Below are 19,525 nucleotides of genomic sequence, written 5' to 3'. Positions count from 1 at the left end.
ATTGATGGCTTTGGTTCTCAAAATAGCATGGCAACTTTAGCTCAAAGATTGTTGATGAAATGACTTGGGTTGGGATTCAATTTATAGGCCAAGGGGTAGAGGGATGGAGGGCTTAGATGCAAGGATGGGGAGATGTTTAAGGAGGGCTAAGATGCACTCAAAGGGGAGCACATGGATTGTGCTTGTTTAGTACCAATGGGAAGGTGACACTTGTCACAAGGAGGATGAGTGTGAGAGGGTAGGGTAAAGGGTTGGTTAAAGGCATGATGAGTGGGCTTGAGTATGTAAGAGAGATGTAAGAGGAATGAGTGTGGAAGAGGGAAGAGTGTGGAAGATGGATGTAAGTTTCATGCGTGGGCTTGTAAGAGTCTTTTATAGTTTGTAAGAGCACTCATGACTTGGTGGTTGTGATTTTTGAGGGGAGACTTTGGTTTGGTTTAGGAAAGTCTTAAACTTGTTTAGGGAATGTGACAACATTAGGGGGTGGATTAGGCTTGGGCTTAGGATTAGATTAGGGATGTTAGAGATGTGCAAGTGGATTGAATTAATGAGGGTGGGTGAGTTAGTGGCTAAGCTAGTTTAGTATGGGTGGATGGGGTGGATTAGGGTAAATGGAGGATTAGGGATAGGTTAGGGGTTTTTGGATTTGAGGATTTTATTTATCAAATAGATTTATTAAATAAATGGGGATTTTTGGAATTAGATAGAAGAATAGGATTTAATTGATAAATGATGGGTTATTTGATTTATCAATTAGGACTATAGATGATTAATTAAATTAATCAACTAGGGGATGACAAAGGATTAATTAAGTAGAAATTTAATTAATGATGCCTTTTTAGATAACTAAATAGGATTACTAAAATAGTGTAATCAAATTTAGGTGTCTACATTTTGCCCCTCTTTGACATAGTGTTGAGAAAACACTATTTCAAAGAAGTTCGAATGAAGATGACACGAGGAAGATGTATTAGCAACGAGGTTGCCCCAGTCTTGAATAAGAAGAGGAGAGACTAGAATTAGAAGATGCCCCCTCAAGAAGGCAGGGGGGAGAGAAATGAGGCTCGATGACTTCTTTAAAAGTACAAGAAATTGAGATGAGCTAAGACACAGGTTGGCAAAGAGAAGGGGCTGAATTACCTCAAACTCTCACTGCAGGAGAATGATAAAGGGAAATCAGAGGCACAATAGTTAAAGCAAGCTTAAGAATTTCAAGGATTGGGGGGGGGGATGGAGGAGCGAAGTGCTATGAAAAGAATCCATGGTAGGGAGATGGATGATGGAATGATAAAGCTGATGCAACAAGATTTCAAAAGAGTTAGATTGGCGGAAGATGGGTTTCGGAGATCCCTAGGACTAGGATTGTGGATCGCAAAAGATGAGGCTTGGTGGATTGATTTGATTGGTGGATCCCTAAGACTAGGATTGTGGATCCCTAAAGCTAAGCGTGAGGAGTGTTTCAAAGAGATACTGATGCATAAGCTGGGGTAGGAGCGACAAATGCTAGAGATGGATGGGGGATAATGGAGATGAAGGGAATCCATTGAAGCTTTTTGAGCGGGGGGATACTTCAAAGAGAAGTACCACCATGTAGTTGAGCACTAGATTTGCTATAGGACTGTTGGTTAATTGCCAAGGTTACCAAGAACATCAAGGCTTTTTCACCAACCGTCCAAAGGACTGACGAATTGACTCGAAACAAACATGCAAGGATTGCCCCAGTATCAAACATGAATCACAGAGGAAGCAGCATGGAAATGACACTAGGTAACCCACAAGAAGAAAAAGAAAACAAGCAAAATACCTGATCAAGACCTTACGCTCTAATTGCCCCATTCGCAGCATACCATGATATGGAAGATCGTGGCAACCTTGAGGAGGGAACAAGGAGATTGCTTGGAAAAGATATTTCAAGACCCATAACAAAAGATTCCAAATCAAAAGAAAGTGAAAATCCAAAAAAGAATTGTTTGCCAACAAGATGGGTAAGACGAGGTACTAACACACCAAGATTAGACATGAGGAAAGCTATATCCTGCAAGGACCTATCTGAGAGCACCTAAGCTGGTGGATTTGGATGACTAATGCGTCTGGCAAGCTGAACTAAGAAGGATAACACTTTGGTGATAGGAAATCTAGCTAAAGGATGCATTGGAATAGTTAACCAAGGTGTGCGATGTGTGCAAGATGTTGACCAAGGATGAACTGACATGAAAGTTGGATAGATACAATGGTACTAAGCTAAAGAGGATGTACAAGCTGACAGACCAAGATATGTTATAAATGTACAAGTTTGTTCATATTTTTGGTTTTTGTGGGATGGAAATGTTTGTGAAGGATGGGATGTCTATAATAGTTGATAGGTGGATAGATAGATGTTTTGCGAAAAGCTTAAGTGAAAATGGGATTCTTTGTGTGCATGAGATAGGATACAAGCTAGGATACAAGATTATTTACAAGCTAGAATATGGTACAAGCTTTGGACAAGATTCAGACATATACAAAGTACGGTACAAGATTTACAAGGTATAATACAAGCTTTTGTACAAGATTTACAAGTTGAGGTTCAAGATTTACAAGGTGTACAGGAGGTATTTACAAGCTCCATCAGATTTTGGATATTTGGTTGGAACACCAAGGGAACGAGCAGGTATTTTATGGGATGGTGAATGGATGGATGAGGGTTAGGATAGTGATAGATAATGGATGAGTCTTAGTACACAAGGTGCCTGAATTACTAGGTTTTCACCGAAGTACCTATCCAAGGCACCTGAATTGCCAAGTTTTCACCATTGGACGCTATTTCTCTTTACTATTTTTTGTATTTTTCAAAAGCTAGGTATACCAAGGATCTTCAAGCATAGAACTTCTTGAGATGAATGATGTTAGTGGGATTATTCAAGAGTTCTCCTTCTGGTGTAGATAAGTGATAGGCTCCGGAGCCAAAGGATGCAGTGACAACATAAGGACCGAGCCATGTGGGTTCAAACTTGCCTTTCTTTTCTCGATCTGCTTGGACTTTCATATTTTTTTTGAGGACCATGTCACCTGGCTAAAAGTGTCGTGGGAGCACCTTCTTGTTGGAATTCCTTTTGAGACGAGTTTGGTAGACTGTGTGATGGTCATAGGCTTGTTGTCTCTTCTCATCTAAGAGATCTAGCTAGGTGAGCTGAGCTACTCTGTATTCTTCATCTGAGATTTTCCCTCGCAAAGATATGCGCAATGAGGGAAGTTCAACTTCTATAGGTAATAACGCTTCGGCACCAGAGACTACGGAGTATGGAGTTGTGCCTGTGGATGTATGAAAGGAAGTTCAATAGGCCCATAGAGCCAGATTTATTTGTAGGTGCCAATCGCGGCCGAAATCATTGACAACTTTCTTTAGGATTTTGAGGAGGGTCTTGTTAGTTGCCTCTGCCTGGCCATTACCTTGTGGGAAATATGGGCTAGAAAAGCGATGATGGATGCAGAGGGAAGTGCATAATTCTTCCATGTAGAGATTTTCAAAGTTACCTCCGTATTTAGTGAAGATGGTGGATGGGATGCTGAAGCGAAAAATAATGTGGTACAAGATGAACTTGGACACCTGAACTCCTGTAGCTGAGACTAGGGGGGCTGCTTCCACCCACTTAGTCAAATAGTCTATAGCTATTATTATCCATTAATGTCCATCAGATGAGAGGGGTGTGATAGTTCCAACTAGATCAAGGCCCCAATAAGCAAAAGGCCAAGGTGGTGCAATAGGCTGTAGATCTTGTGCTGGAGCGTGCACAAGATTTGCATGCTGCTGACATGGGAGACACTTTTTGACAAAGTCACAGGAGTCTTCTTCAATGGTAGGCCAATAGTAGCCTGCTCTAAGGATTTGTTGTGCTAGGACAATACCACTCATGTGCGCACCGTAAAGTTTGGAGTGTACTTCTTTTAACGCCATTGCGGCCTCATTTTCATCTAAACATCGAGAGAGAGTATCGTGATAACCCCAACGATATAGGGTATTGGCTATGATAACATAGCGAGATGATTTTTGGATGAGGTTCTAGCATTGGGTACGTGTGAGGTGAGGGGATATGATACCATTGTTAAGGTAAGCGTGAATTTCATGGTACCAAGGAGATTGGGGACCAACCAAGATACAAACATGGTTTGAATCCTCATTCGCATAGGCAGGTGTGAGGAGCTGCTTAACTAAAAACTCATACTACATAGCTTCTTGGGGAATTTCCAAGAGCGAGCCGATAGTGGCCATGACATCTGCTGCCTTATTCTGCATTCATGGCACTTGTGTAAACTAAAGCTTTTTAAAATGCTGGGTCAGTTGATCAACTAGCTCTTTATAGGGTAATAGCTTTTCATCTTTGGTTTGATATTCATTTAGGACTTGCTTGATGATGAGTTGAGAATCACCAAAGACTTGTAACTCAGTGATATTCGATTCTGCAGCTATCTTTAATCTTGCTACAAGAGCTTCATATTCTACTATATTGTTGGTGCTAGGGAATTGTAACTTGAAGGCTTTTGGAATGTAATCTCCTTGAGGTGTAACCAACAATATTCCTGCCCCTGATCCATGAGAGGTGTATGAGCCATCAAAATAAAGTTTCCATGGGAGTTATTCTTTAATTAGACAGATATGCTCATCTGGAAATTCTGTGATCAAAGGACATGCATCTATTAGAGGTGCATCAGCTAGGTGATCTGCTATAGCTTGCCTTTTGATTGCCTTTCTCTCCACATACTGGATGTCAAACTCACTTAGTAGCATGACCCATTTTTCTAGCTGACCTGTGAGTGCTATTCTAGAGAGCATATACTTGAGAGGATCAATTTTGGATACTAGTTGGATGGTATGACTTAGCATGTAGTGGTGAAGCTTTTGAGTTGAGAAAACAACTGCCAAACAAGCTTTTTTCATAAGAGTGTAATTGAGTTCATAACCAACTAGGGTTCTACTAATATAGTAGATGGCTCTTTCTCTTCTATAATCATCAAGCTGTGCTAGAAGTGCCCCTAGAGTAGTAGGCACTGCTGATATGTACAAAATCAGGGGAAGACCAGGAACTGGTGGAACCAAGATAGGGGGATTGGTGAGATACTGCTTGAGCTGGTCAAAGCTGCACTGACATAAAGGATCCCACTTGAAGTTCTCATCCTTCTTTAGTAAATGTGAAAATGGTGTACACTTATCTGTAAGCTGGGAGATGAAGCGCCGAACGGATTGAAGCTTTCCCTGAAGAGAGCAAAGTTGTCGCAGTGTCTGGGGAGGAGGCATGTCTAAGATAGCCTTGACCTTTTTGGGGTCGATCTCTATACCTCATTTAGAAACTATGAAGCCTAGAAGCTTGCCAAATGTGACCCCAAAGACACACTTCTTGGGATTTAGCATGAGATGATATTTGGCTAACCTATCAAAGACTTTCTCTAGGTCAGCGAGATGATCCATGAAGGTGTGAGATTTGACTAGGATATCGTCCACATAATCTTCCAAAATGCTATGGATAAGATCATGGAAAATGGTTGTCATAGCTCTTTGATAGGTAGCCCCAACATTCTTTAGGCCCAAAGGTATCATGGTGTAGAAAAAGGTTCCCCAAGGGGTAGTGAATGTTGTCTTATGCTGATCCTCTTCTGCAATCTTGATCTGATTATACCCAGAAAATCCATTCATAAGGGACATAATTTCATGTCCAGTTGTAAGATCTACAATCATATCTATGTTGGGCAAGGGAATATCATCCTTTGGGAAAGCTTTGTTTAGATCTCTAAAATCAGTGCAGATTCTGATGTCACCGGAAGGCTTAGTGACAAGGACCATGTTGGAGATCCACTCTGAGTAGTCGATAGGTTGAATAAACTTAGTAGCTAACATTCTTTCCAATTTAGCTTTGACAGTTAATGCCACCTTGGGGTGCATTTTTCTAAGCTTTTGTCTGATTGGCTTGATCTTTGGATCGACTACAAGATGATGAACTACAAGATTTGGATGAAGTCCTGGCATGTCCTGATATGACCATGCAAATTGGGCAATATTCTCTCTTAAGACAAAAAAGAGGAGGTCAGCTTGGTCTTGTGATAGGGATGTAGCAATGTGAACAAGTCTGGGGATCTCTATAGAACCAATGTTGACTTCTCTAGTATCCTCTATTAGAATAGATGACACCTCTGGTCGATTATCTTGAGGAGGCAATACTAAATCATCATGTTCTTCTTGTGGCTCTAGATTTTCTTACTGAGGGGTTCTCTTCACTGCCTTAGCTAGTCGTGGATTTACCTTAGTTCCAGTTTTTGGTGTATCGGAACTAGGTTGGGGATTTTCTCCAAAATACCCCTTGGGATCTAGCTTATAGATATAGGCAGAATCTAGCTTTGTCTGCTTGTGAGGTGTTTCAGCTCCCATGAATCTTAGAAGCGCTTCCTCTGATGCGAACTCATCAATGTGTATGACGCTTGGCTGGTCCCAATCTATGAGTTGTGGATGGGCGAGTGGCAAGTCAATGAAATGGATGGATAGTTCTCGGAGAACAGAGTCTCCTAGGAAGATTTGGTCTGGGATATCGTTGTAGGCTCTCTTTTCAACTTCCTTAGGAATGTCTTCAATTTTGACAAGGTTGCGGTGGATGTTCAAAAAAGCGTGACCATTCTCGTTGGTGCCCCCAGTTGTGGGTATGCCAAAGCCAAGACCTGACTTCATTTCCCACTTATGTGCTTCAATGGGACATTGCATGCCCCTTTCTTCTGGTCCTAGTCCACCACCTTGATAGTTCCATTTTTCAGTGATGAGCTTATGTTCTTGGGGATACTTCTGGCTAAAGTGATCAAGGCGTGCTTGATTTCTTGGAGGTGCATCCTTATGTAACCAATTGTTGATATCTGGAGTGAGCTCTTCATGAAGAGGGGTTTTTGAGGACACAAAGGTGGTTGGGCCAAACTGTTTGTATCGAGGAGGTGGAATCTCCCTAGCTTTGTGATATGTCGGTCGTCCATGGGTATGTGGATCAAGTGGGATTTCTCTGACAACAAATGCATCTGATAGACTATATTCTCCATAGCCTTTGTTGTTGATCTTTACAGTAGACAGGGTGGAGGTGAGGATGGTTTCTGCGTCATTAAAAGTGTGGGATGAGCTAGCAATGGCTATGCCTATGTCTATTCTAGGGCAATGGCTTGTATATGAAGCTTCAACCGCATTGCAGTAAGCAAAGGGTTCTGGATCGGCATGGATGGTCACCTTAGTGCCCTAATGCAGAAATTTGATGCACTGATGGTAGGTGGATGGAATGGCCTTCATAGCTTGAATCCATGGGCGACTGAGGAGGATGTTAAGTGGTAGGTTTAGATCAACAATGTGGAAAATTGTCTCTTGGATGACTGGCCCAACCTTGATTGGTAGCAAAATAGTTCCTTCTATGGTTCTTTCCAAGTTGTCATAAGCTTTGATGGTGATAACTTCACTGATCATATCTGCCTCAGTATACCCACCTTGTTTTATGAATTTTAGGGTGCAAATGTTCAAGGCTGATCCATTATCTATCATTACTCTTTTCACGGCAAAATTGGATACCATGATGGCTATGCGAAGCAGAAGGGTGTGATCTGGCTCGATCGTGGGTATGTCGGTGGGTTTGAATGACAGGGCACATGAGGAGGATAGGTGTCCATCAAGATTACAAAAATTAGTAGCATTGATATTAGAAGGGACACGAGATTCTATGAGAGAACTGTCAAGGATGTCTTTGTACATAGGACTAGTGTGGAGAAGGTCTAAAATGGAGATTTGGGCTGGCATGTTCCCAAGGTGTTCCAAGATATTGTACCAGCTTTTTGATGGAGTTGATGGTGCTGATGAAACTGGTGGGCTTGCGATGTTAAATTGCGCTCTTCGAGTGGTATTAGCACACTCATTGTCTGGTCCTCAGATATCTATAACATTGACAGAAGGCTGTTTCTCAGATATACAACCTATAAGGCTACCATAGTCTATATAGGATGAAGTGTGGTCATTGTTCTTCCCATGCTGTTTGTTTGGCTAGCAGTTGTTGGTGTTGTTTTGGATAGGTGCTTTTCTAGGATTTTGGTTGTTGTGTGGAGGAAAAGCATTTTGATAAATCTGTAAGCTTGCATTGGGAGAGGTTTAGGCACCAACGGTGATTTCTTTTCGATCAATGAAGTCCTGCACATAATCTTTCAGTTTCATGCATCTAAGGGTGGTGTGACCATTTACCCTATGGAACTTGCAATACTCATTGTCCTTGTACCATGCAGCTTTGGATTGGCTTGGATCAATTTGCTGGGTAGGAGGAAATTTGATGAGATTTTCCTTAGCCAATTTTTAAAAAATGACATCCAATGGCTCACCAAGGGGTGTATAGTTTCTAGGTGCAGGTTGGAATCTGGGTTTTTGCCCTACAACTACATTGATGACATTAGCTTGATTGTTAGACCCTTGAAAGTTGGGTCTTGTATTGTGGTTTTGATAGCTTTGGTTCTTCTGTTGTTGGTAATTGATAGCTTGTTGATTGTTTGTTTGATATGGTGGGTTAGACTAATTTTGGGAAGAACTAAAAATATTCACATGTCTGGTGTCAGTAACCCCATCTATTGCAACATGCTTGTTTTTGTTCCAATACCTAGACTTGTCATTGGAATGTGATTGGTTTTGGTTGGCCTCTTTGTAAATCTTGACCACACCATCTTTAATGAGTCCTTGCTCAAGGATCATTCCTTTCTCTTTCATATTCTTATAGGTCTGCAAAGAGTTCATGGTCATATGGTGAGCCAAGCTGGGATGGGCATTATCAATAAACATTTTCACCACATTGCGTTCTGGCAAGGTGCAGGATATGCGGGTGGTAAGGGTTTGCCATATTTGTAGGTATTCAACAAGGCTTTCTCCACCTTTTTGCTTGGTGTGGACAAGATCAACTATTGATAGCTCTGTTTCAACAAGATGGGCATATTGGGCTACGAATGCCTCAGATAATTCAGCAAAGCTTTTAATTGTGCCATAGGGGATTCTGTAAAACCATTCAAGAGCTGGTCCAGCCAAGCTTTTGGGAAAAAGGCACTAGAGGAAGACATCATTGTATGCCTCGTCTTGGCAGTGCATGTAAAATTCTTTGATATGTGTGAAAGGGTATCCTTTTCCTCTAAATTTGTCAAATTTGGGTACCTCAAAGTTTTTGGGAAATGGTGTCATGGTAATGGTTCTGTCAAATGGGTAAGGACACACATTCTCAAACTTGAATTTCTTCGGATCATTCCCTTCTTGGATGGCTTTCAGAGCTGTCTTCATTTGCTCCCATTCTGAATTGATAGGTGATGGCTGTGAGGGATTTGCTGATAGGGATTGTACATTGTTTGGGCAGCTACATGGTGGATGACGGGTTGCTAAGGGGGAGATGGCGCATATTGCTACATGTGCTGCGAGGCTTGCTATTGATATGGGATTTGAGGTTGGGATTGAGGAACATAAGCTGGTTGTGGCATAAATGGATTGCTTTGTGGAGGTAAGGTATAAGATGGTTGTGAGGCTTGGGGAAAGGATCAGGGGGCTTGTGGGGTTTGACCAATATATGTGGGTTGTGCCTCCATTTGGGATGGTATTTGCAAATAATTGGTGGTTGGCTGGGGTGATGGATTACCTCCTAGGAGTGGCATTGAAAAGTAGTTGGTAATAGGGGGTAATGGATTAGTTGGTGGTGGAGGTGGTGGGAATTGAAAGCTTGGGAATGGAACTGATGGGGTTTGATAGCTTTGTGGTTGGATTTGGAAGCTTGATAGAGTGGTGGCGGGAGCTGGGGTTGTAGACACCTAAAAACCTTTAGAAAATAAAGTATTTTTATTTTCTGAAAAAGTCCTGATGACATCATCATTTATTAATTAATTAATTATTATGCCATTAAATTCCTTTATCTTAATTAAAAATATTTAATTAAGGAATCCCTCCCAAAAATGTTTAAATCTTATTTAAACATTATTTCCTTATTTATTAATTATTTAATTAATAAATTGACCAAAAATCCTAAAATAAATAAAAAATTTATTTTTTGCCCAAAAATTGGCCAATTTCCTTATGACCAATAACCTCTTCCAAAATCTTCTAATCCTTCTTTAATTTCGATTAAAGGCTAATCTCATCATTTCCTACCCCTAACCCCAACTCAAAATATTTAATTAAAATTAAATATTAATCCTCATGTTTCTTAAAAAAGTTTTAATAAATATCTCCTCAACCCAAACCCTTGAAATAAATAAAACTTTATTTATTTCCTAAAAATCTAATTTATCCTCACCTTAAGAAGTTCTAGACTCTTCTAGAAAGTCTTCATCCTCATCCTAGGAAATTCTAGACTATTCTAGAAAGTCTTTATCCTCATCCAAAATCTAGAATCTTCTAGAAGATGTCTTTAAACCTAATCCTAATCCCCTCCTAACCTTGTCACATTCCCTAAACATGGGTTAAAACTTACTAACCCAAGCCAAAGTTAACAAATATCTCTTCTTTCACCCACCCTCATTAAATGCCATCCACTTGCCTATCCTTAAGCTAATCCTAAACCATCCTAATCCATCCTCTAATCATTTGCACAAGCCTAAACAAGCTTAAAACATTTCTAATCAAGTCCAAGTCGAATTTGCTCTCATCACCCTCAAAATATCTCAACCATAAAACTTTATGAAGTCCACTAGGTCATAAATGACTCTTACAAGCCCTTTTATTGCTCTTACAAGTCATTATGAGGGTCTTTATGAAGATTTTATCTCTTGAGCCTCCTTTGTTGACTCATCCTTGCCCTTTCCTCCATCCTCTCACCATGTGACATGTGTCACTCCTTGATTGGCTATAAGGAAGCACAATCCATGTGCTCTCCTCTCATGCAATCTGAGCCTTCCATAAGCTTTTTCCCATCCTTGCATCTTAGCCCTCAATCCCTCAAGCCTCTTGCCTATAAATTGGATCCTTCCCCTTTGCAAAATAACACAATCCATGAAGTAAAGTTATAATGCTATTTTGAGAGCCAAATCCATACTAAATCCATCTATCCACACCAAAAATCCACAATCATCCATTGAAGCCTTTGAAAGCATATTGAGCATACATCCTATCCATTTAGATAAAGCTACTCAACAAGAGAGCTTCTTATTGAGAGAGTCCATTAATGGCTCATATTCTCAATTAAGAGCTCATCTTAGTCTATCTTGAAGTTTATGAATTTTGTTTAGTTTGTAGAAGCTTTATTTAAATTTGGTTTCTATTAGCATACTAACATTGCTCATATACATTTTGGCACGCCCGGTGGGACCCCGCATGGGTCATCTTCATTAGCTTTTTTAGTCAAGTTTTGTATGTCATTTGCTGATTTTGGCTAATTTTTCTTGTTTTTGTGATTGGTAGGATTGTATAAATTGGTTTTGTAGGTCTACATGAGCATGAAGAAGACAAAGGAACTCATAGTCAATCTCATAGTGTTTGCAGATTTTTCAAGCTTATAGGTGGAGAAAGCACTTGGGATTATTCTTCCTCTTCTTGTCTATGTTCTTCTTATTCCATCTACTTCTTCTTCTTCTTCTTGTGGGAGATCTTGGCCTTTTTTTTGTTAAGGAAGCAAAATCATACACACTTCTTTTTAGTGCTTAAAATGAACCCCCAAATCATACTTAAATCCATTGAAAAACTAACAATTTGCAAAAAGAAAAAATCTTTTAACAAGGGAAACTAAACCAATCTAATCATTTGCATCCTTGCAACATCAAGGTTTTAGATGCATTCATGCAAAATTAGGAACACTTCATTTTTGGGAATTTAAAAAGAACTTCAAGTTTCTATTTCAAAAGGTTCAAAATCAACACTAAGTGCACACTAAAGTTCTTTTAAAAAATTTCATGAAAACTAAGAGTCCTAAATGGTTGCCAAAAATTGTCCTAAAAGCTTTGTTATTTGTTCCAAACAAATGTCTTATTGCAAAATCTTGAATGTTTCTTAGGATTTCCATGCATCAAAACAATCTAGGAATATCATTTTTGGGCTTAAAACATGCAAACTAGAACACAAAATTTTGAATGAAAACCAAAGTCCAAAGAGTCATTTTCACTTTTGAGTCCAAAACAAAATCTTGAATGATCTAAGGTTAAAACAAAGCACTTCAAAGTTCTTAAAACAACACACAAAATCTCAATCTTGAATGCTCAAAAGAAAACACTTGAATGTTTAACCACTTGTCTTTGAATGCATGTTGCTAAAATCACTCTTGAATGCCATGGATTAAAATCAAATTTTCCTTGAATGCATGATTAAAACAACAAATCCAATCTTGAATTCTAAGGATCAATTAACCATTGCAATATCAAACACTTCATTTGGAGCTTCTAAAAATTGAACAAAACAAATCTCTTTTTGCAATCTAGGTAAAGTTTGATTTTTGGACATTTAAGAAACCTTGTTAAGTTAAAATACAAATTTGCAAAAATCAATTTGAGTAGTTCCTTGGACTCACCTCTTTTCTAATCACCCATCAAATATTAACCATTGGTTCCAATCTCAGCGCCATTTATGGGGATGGGTCTACTTGAAAAAGGTGTTAAATGTTCCACAATCTAACTCACTCACTTGGTCTTTGAATGTTTGCTTTAACTTTATCAAAATTCTTAAATGATCAAAACTCTAGATTAAATCGATCACACTTCAAGTTTGGGCACTAAAATTGAACAACAACTGACGTGGAGAGCCTCCGGGCGCGCGCTTGAAATCGAATCTCACACACTTTTGTTTTGGGCTTAAAACAAACTCACACTCAATCTTGAATGCCTTAAAGAAAATTAATCGATACTTGACGTGGAGGGCCTCTGGGCGCGCGAGTTTGCTTTTGTTGACCCTAACTCTTCTTATTGTTTTCATTCTTCGATCGATTTACTTTTGTTGGCGCTTCAAGTTGGAATAAACATTGTATCTTAAACATGAGTGCTTGCAAAGTCTAGATCAGAAAACTTAAGCATCAGTTGGTAAAAAAAAAAACAAGTGTGTTTTTTAGCCCAAGGTCATCCAAGTCTTCTCTCCCCTTGTCGTCTTTCGAGGCCATCTTGGGTGCATAAGATTAGGATCCAAAACCTTGTTTCTTTTTAGGAGGCCTGCTTGGGGATTTCATCACCCCTTGGACGACCTCAACTCCAGCGTTCTGGCGGAGTATAAGAATCGGAAGGTGAATCGAAAGACACCTCTCTTGGGGTCAAGATTTTGTCACTCGGGCTAAGCCTCAAGGAACTTTATACCCTTGAGAAGTGAAAGAGGAGAAGTGGGTTACCGCTCCTCTCAGCTGTGTGACATCTTTTTGGTCTCATCTACGGATTTGGGCCTCACGTACCTTGGGTATATCGAGGACTCCTTAGCTAAGCCAACTGTCAACCCTGTAGACAACCATCTAGGATGTTAATGTGTTTGAGGTGACTGATCGAAACATTTGTAGAACATACACACTCCTTGGCGCAAGTATCACTTTCTGAGAATCAAAAACTTCTATCTGGTTGTTTCTATCTATTGCTTGATCTTTTATTTGTTGAATAAATATTTGCCAAACTTGGTCAATCCTAGCTTAGGGCATACTTAGCGTAGTCACTGCCTATTCCAGAAGTTGAATGAGTTGAGGTAAAACAACCAAGATCTCTCAAAGCCAAGAAGATTTAGAAATTGATGTCAGAGCAACCCAAACCCAAACAGAAGTTCCACAAAGTTAAACTCAAACCATCTCTAGCATACCAAGAACTTTCAGCCAAGAGAAAAGAAATAACACCAAGCCCACGAATTGCCAAATTCCACAAAGCAGAGGAAAAAGCTACCGACGAAGCACTTCAAGAGGCCTGGTTAGAGCGCACCATCAAATTTAGCCAACATCCAAGAGTTAATCCTGCTTATGCCTTACCAACTAGGCATGATTTCTATGATTAGACACCCTTGTTTCTCCCCATCTTCTTGGATTAGCTTCACTTTAGAGTCATCTTTATAGAAAAGCCAGCCATGTTAGGTTATCCCCTTAAGCATTATTAGCTCATCCATCTCATTTAGAATCAAACCATCTAGCCAGCAATCAACACCACACATCCAAGCCTTCAAAATTGTTGTCACTTTTGCCAAAAGTTTGCCACTCCTAAAATCTTCCAAATCCATCAATCTCACCAAGGTTATCCCTTTGACAGAGCTTTGTCTAGGGTAATCCAGCTTTGTCACTTGTTATCCCTCATCACCTTGAGCTAAAGGTTGGGATCCACAAGTGGTCAATCTCGTGTTCTTCCTAAAGGATCATCAGTCTATCCTTAAGTTGACACAATCACCACCAAGCTTGCACATAGGAAAGCAGACCTTTCGTGCTTTGGCAACGTATCTTTGAAGTTTGAATCTCCAACCCAATCCTCCTTAGGTTTTTTCATATAGCTTTGCCTTAACCTAGGAAATCATTTGCATAGAGAAGCCTTCCCGCTTTTGCATCCATCAGCATTATTGCATCTCATCCCTAGGAGCATTTTTCATGCCACCCGTCACTCGCTTAGCCAAGAAGAAAGAAACAATGGAGCCCTATCATTTGGATCGAACAACCTCACCCCCCTTGAGCACTCAGCCATCCTTCAGCCCAGAGAAAGCTATGCCATCATGTACTGACATTGAAGCTTTCATGAACCAACCAGGAAATGCAGTATTGGTAAATGCCATTATAGACAAGAACAAAGAGACAATCATGGCTAATTTTCGAAGGGAAAATGTAGGAACCTTTGACTTTGGAAGACCCCCTCCATTATCAGATCCATCTCACCCATTGTTTGGGCAGCTACCACCACCCATAGGCTCTTATGATCCAAATTATCCTCAATATATGCCAAAAGAAGAGCCTCCAGCCAATCCATATGATCCAACAGACCCAAACATACCATCATCCACCCAAGTTGAAATCTCCATGCCGCAAGGCAACCCAGCCACCACCACTCCATCCTTGGTTCATACCTCTCCGCTCCAAACCCCCTTTACCCAAAACAGCTCACCGTTCACCCCCTTCACTATTGCTGCTGCTACTCCCCAACCCAGCCTTCCAAATCCACCCATCTCCCAAATCAGTGCTAGCATCTTTGGCCAACCTCAGCAATATACAACAGGGATGCCACCCATGGGGCCAAGTAATCAACCTTTCATCACCCCCAGCTTGTTCACTGTAGCCCAAAGCACAATCCCATCATTTCCATTAGGTCTTGGGAGCTCAATACCATTAGCCACAAATCTACAAGCTACTACCCTCACTCCACAAAGCTATCAAATCTCACAAGCTACTACCAATTTTCTACCAAGCTCCCAAGTGACCCCAGCCCCTGCCACCACTCTACCAAGCTTCCAAATCCAACCACAAAGCTATCAAACCCCATCAGTTCCATTCCCAAGCTTTCAATTCCCACCACCTCCACCACCAACTAATCCATTACCTCCAATTACCAACTACTTTTCAATGCCACTTCTAGGAGGTAATCCACCACCCCAGCCAACCACCAATTATTTGCAGATACCATCCCAAATGGGGGCACAACCCACATATATTGGTCAAACCCCACAAGCCCCCCGATCCTTTCCCCAAGCCTCTCAACCATCTTATACCTTACCTCCTCAAAGCAATCCATTTATCCCACAGCCAGCTTATGTTCCTCAATCCCAACCTCAAATCCCATATCAACAGCAAGACTCGCAGCACATGCAGCAATATGCGCCACCTCCCCCTCAGCAACCTGTCATCCATCATGCAACTGCCCAAACAATGTACAATCCCTATCAGCAAATCCCTTATAGCCATCCATATTTAGTGGCCCCATCCAGCACATACCTACCTCAAGGCACTCCTACATTGGGGGCACCCCAGCCATCACCTATCAATTCAGAATGGGAGCAAATGAAGATAGCTCTAAAAGCCATCCAAGAAGGGAATGATCCGAAGACATTCAAGTTTGAGAATGTGTGTCCTTACCCATTTGATAGAGCCATTACCATGACACCATTTCCCAAACACTTTGAGGTACCCAAATTTGACAAATTCAGAGGAAAAGGAGACCCTGTCACACATATCAAAGAATTTTACATGCACTGCCAGGACGTAGCATACAATGATGTCTTCCTCTTGCGCCTTTTTCCCAAAAGCTTAGCTGGACCAGCTCTTGAATGGTTTTATAGAATCCCCTATGGCACAATTAAAAACTTTGCTGAATTATCTGAGGCATTTGTAGCCCAATATGCCCATCTTGTTGAAACAGAGCTATCAATAGTTGATCTTGTCCACACCAAGCAAAAAGGTGGAGAAAGCCTTGCCGAATACCTGCAAAGATGGCAAACCCTTACCACCCGCATATCCTGCACCTTGCCAGAACGCCATGTTGTGAAAATGTTTATTGATAATGCCCATCCTAGCTTGGCTCACCACATGACCATGAACTGTTTGCAAACCTACAAAGATATCAAAGAGAAAGGAATGATCCTTGAGCAAGGACTCATTAAAGATGGTGTGGTCAAGCTTTACAAGGAAGCCAACCAAAATCAATCACATTCTAATGACAAGTCTAGGTATTGGAACAAAAACAAGCACGTTGCAACAGATGGCATCACTGACACCAGACATGTGAATATTGTTGGTCCTTCTCACAACCAGTCCAACCCACCATATCAACCAAAAAATCAACAAGCTATCAACTACCAACAACAGAATAACCAAAGCTATCAAAACCACAATCCAAGACCCAACTTCCAAGGGTCTAGCAATCAAGCTAATGCCATCAATGTAGCTGCAGGACAAAAGCCTAGATTCCAACCTACACCTAGAAACTATACACCCCTTGGTGAACCATTGGATGTCATTTTTGAGAAATTAGTCAAAGAAAACCTCATCAAATTTCCTCCTACCCAGCAAATTGACCCAAGCCAATCCAAAGCTGCATGGTACAAAGATAATGAGTACTGCAAATTTCATAGGGTAAAAGGTCACACTACCCTCAGATGCATGAAACTAAAAGACTATGTGCAGGACCTCATTGATCGGAAGGAAATCACTGTTGGTGCCCAAACCTCTCCCAATGCAGGCTTACAGATCTATCAAAATGCTTTTCCTCCACACCACAACCAAAATCCTGGAAAAGCACCTATCCAAACCAACAACAACAACACCAACAACCATCAGCCAAACCAACAGCATGGGAAGAACAATGACCACACTTCATCCTATATAGACTATGGTAGCCTTATAGGTTGTATATCCGAGAAAGAGCCTTCCGTCAATGTTATCAATATCCAAGGACCAAACAATGAGTGTGCAGTCACCACTCGAAGAGCGCGATTTAACATCGCAGGCCCACCTGTTACACCAACACCATCAGCTCCATCAAAAAGCCAGTACAATATCTTGGAACACCTTGGGAACATGCCAGCCCAAATCTCCATTTTAGACCTTCTTCGCACTAGTCCTGTGTACAAGAACATCCTTGATAGTGCTCTCATAGAATCTCGTGTCCCTTTTGATATCAATGCTACTGATTTTTGTAATCTTGTTGGACACCTCTCATCCTCATGTGCCCTATCGTTCAAACCCACCGACATACCCGTGGTCGAGCCAGATCACACCCTTCCGCTTCGCATAGCCATCATGGTATCCAACTTTGCTGTAAAAAGAGTAATGATAGATAATGGATCAGCCTTGAATATTTGTACCCTAAAATTCATAAAACAAGCTGGGTATACTGAGGCAGATATCATCAGTGAGGTTATCACCATCAAAGCTTATGACAACTTGGAAAGAACCACAGAAGGAACTATTTTGCTGCCAATCAAGGTTGGGCCAGTCATCCAAGAGACACTCTGCCATGTTATTGATCTAAACCTACCATTTAACATCCTCCTTGGTCGCCCATGGATTCATGCCATGAAAGCCGTTCCATCCACTTACCATCAGTGCATCAAATTTCTGCATCAAGGCACTGAGGTAACCATCCATGCCGATCCAGAACCCTTTGCTTACTGCAATACGGTTGAAGCTTCATATACAAACCATTGCCCTGGAATTGATATTGGCACATCCATCGCCAGCTCATCCCACACTTATAATGACCCAGAAACCATCCTCGCCTCTACCCTGTCTACCGTGAAGATCAATAACAAAGGTTGTGGAGAGTATAGTCTATCAGATGCATTTGTTGTCGGGGCACTCCCACTTGATCCACATGCCCATGGACGACCGACATATCACAAAGCTAAGGAGGTTCCACCTCCTCGATACAAACAGTTTGGCCCAACAACCTTTGTATCCTCAAAAATCCCTCTTCATGAGGAGCTCACTCCAGATATCAACAAATGGTTACATAAGGATGCACCTCAAAGAAATCAAGCACGCCTTGATCACTTCAGCCAAAAGTATCCCCAAGAACATAAGCTCATCACTGACAAATGGAACTATCAAGGTGGTGGTCTAGGACCAGAAGAAAGAGGCATGCAGTGCCCCATCGACGCACATAAGTGGGAATCGAAGTCAGGTCTTGGCTTTGGCATATCCACAACTGGGGGCACCAATGAGAACGGTCACGCTTTTTTGAACATTCACCGCAACCTTGTCGAAATCGAAGACATTCCTGAGGAAGTTGAAAAGAGAGCCTACGACGATATCCTAGACCAAATCTCCCTCGGAGACTCTGTTCTCCAAGAACTATCCATCCACCTCATTGACCTACCACTCGCCCATCCACAACTCATAGATTGGGACCAACCAAGTGTCATACACATCGATGAGTTCACATCAGAGGAGGCACTTCTAAGATTCATGGGAGCTGAAACTCCTCACAAGAAAACAAAGCCAAATTCTGCCTATATCTACAAGCTAGATCCCAAGGGGTATTTTGGAGAAAATCCCCAACCTAGTTCCGATACACCCAAAATTGGAACTAAGGTGAATCTGAGACTAGCTAAGGCAACGAAGAGAACCCCTCAGCAAGAAAATCCAGAGCCACAAGAAGAACATGAGGATTTAGCATTGCCTCCTCAAGATAATCGACCAGAGGTGTCTTCTATTCTAATTGAGGATACTCAAGAAGTCAACATTGGTTCTTCAGAGATCCCCAGACTTGTTCACATTGCTGCGTCCCTATCACAAGACCAAGCTGACCTCCTCTTTGAGGTCTTAAGAGAGAATATTGGCCGATTTGCATGGTCATATCAGGACATGCCAGGACTTGATCCAAAGCTTGTAGTTCATCATCTTGCAGTTGATCCAAAGATCAAGCCCGTCAGACAAAAGCTTAGAAAAATGCACCCCAAGGTGGCATTATTGGTCAAAGCTGAATTAGAAAGAATGCTAGCTGCTAAGGTTATTCGAACTATCGACTACTCAGAGTGGATCTCCAACATGGTCCCTGTCACTAAACCTTCCGGTGACATCAGAATCTGCACTGATTTTAGAGATCTTAACAAAGCTTGTCCAAAAGATGATTTTCCCTTGCCCAACATAGATATGATTGTAGATCTTATAGC

The sequence above is a fragment of the Cupressus sempervirens genome, chromosome 7, assembly GCF_028749045.1.
Source record: "Cupressus sempervirens isolate cs-2001-9-10 chromosome 7, ASM2874904v1, whole genome shotgun sequence".
Taxonomy (NCBI): Eukaryota; Viridiplantae; Streptophyta; class Pinopsida; order Cupressales; family Cupressaceae; genus Cupressus; species Cupressus sempervirens.
The sequence above is the reverse complement of the archived record's forward strand: the minus strand, read 5'-3'. Positions refer to the sequence as shown.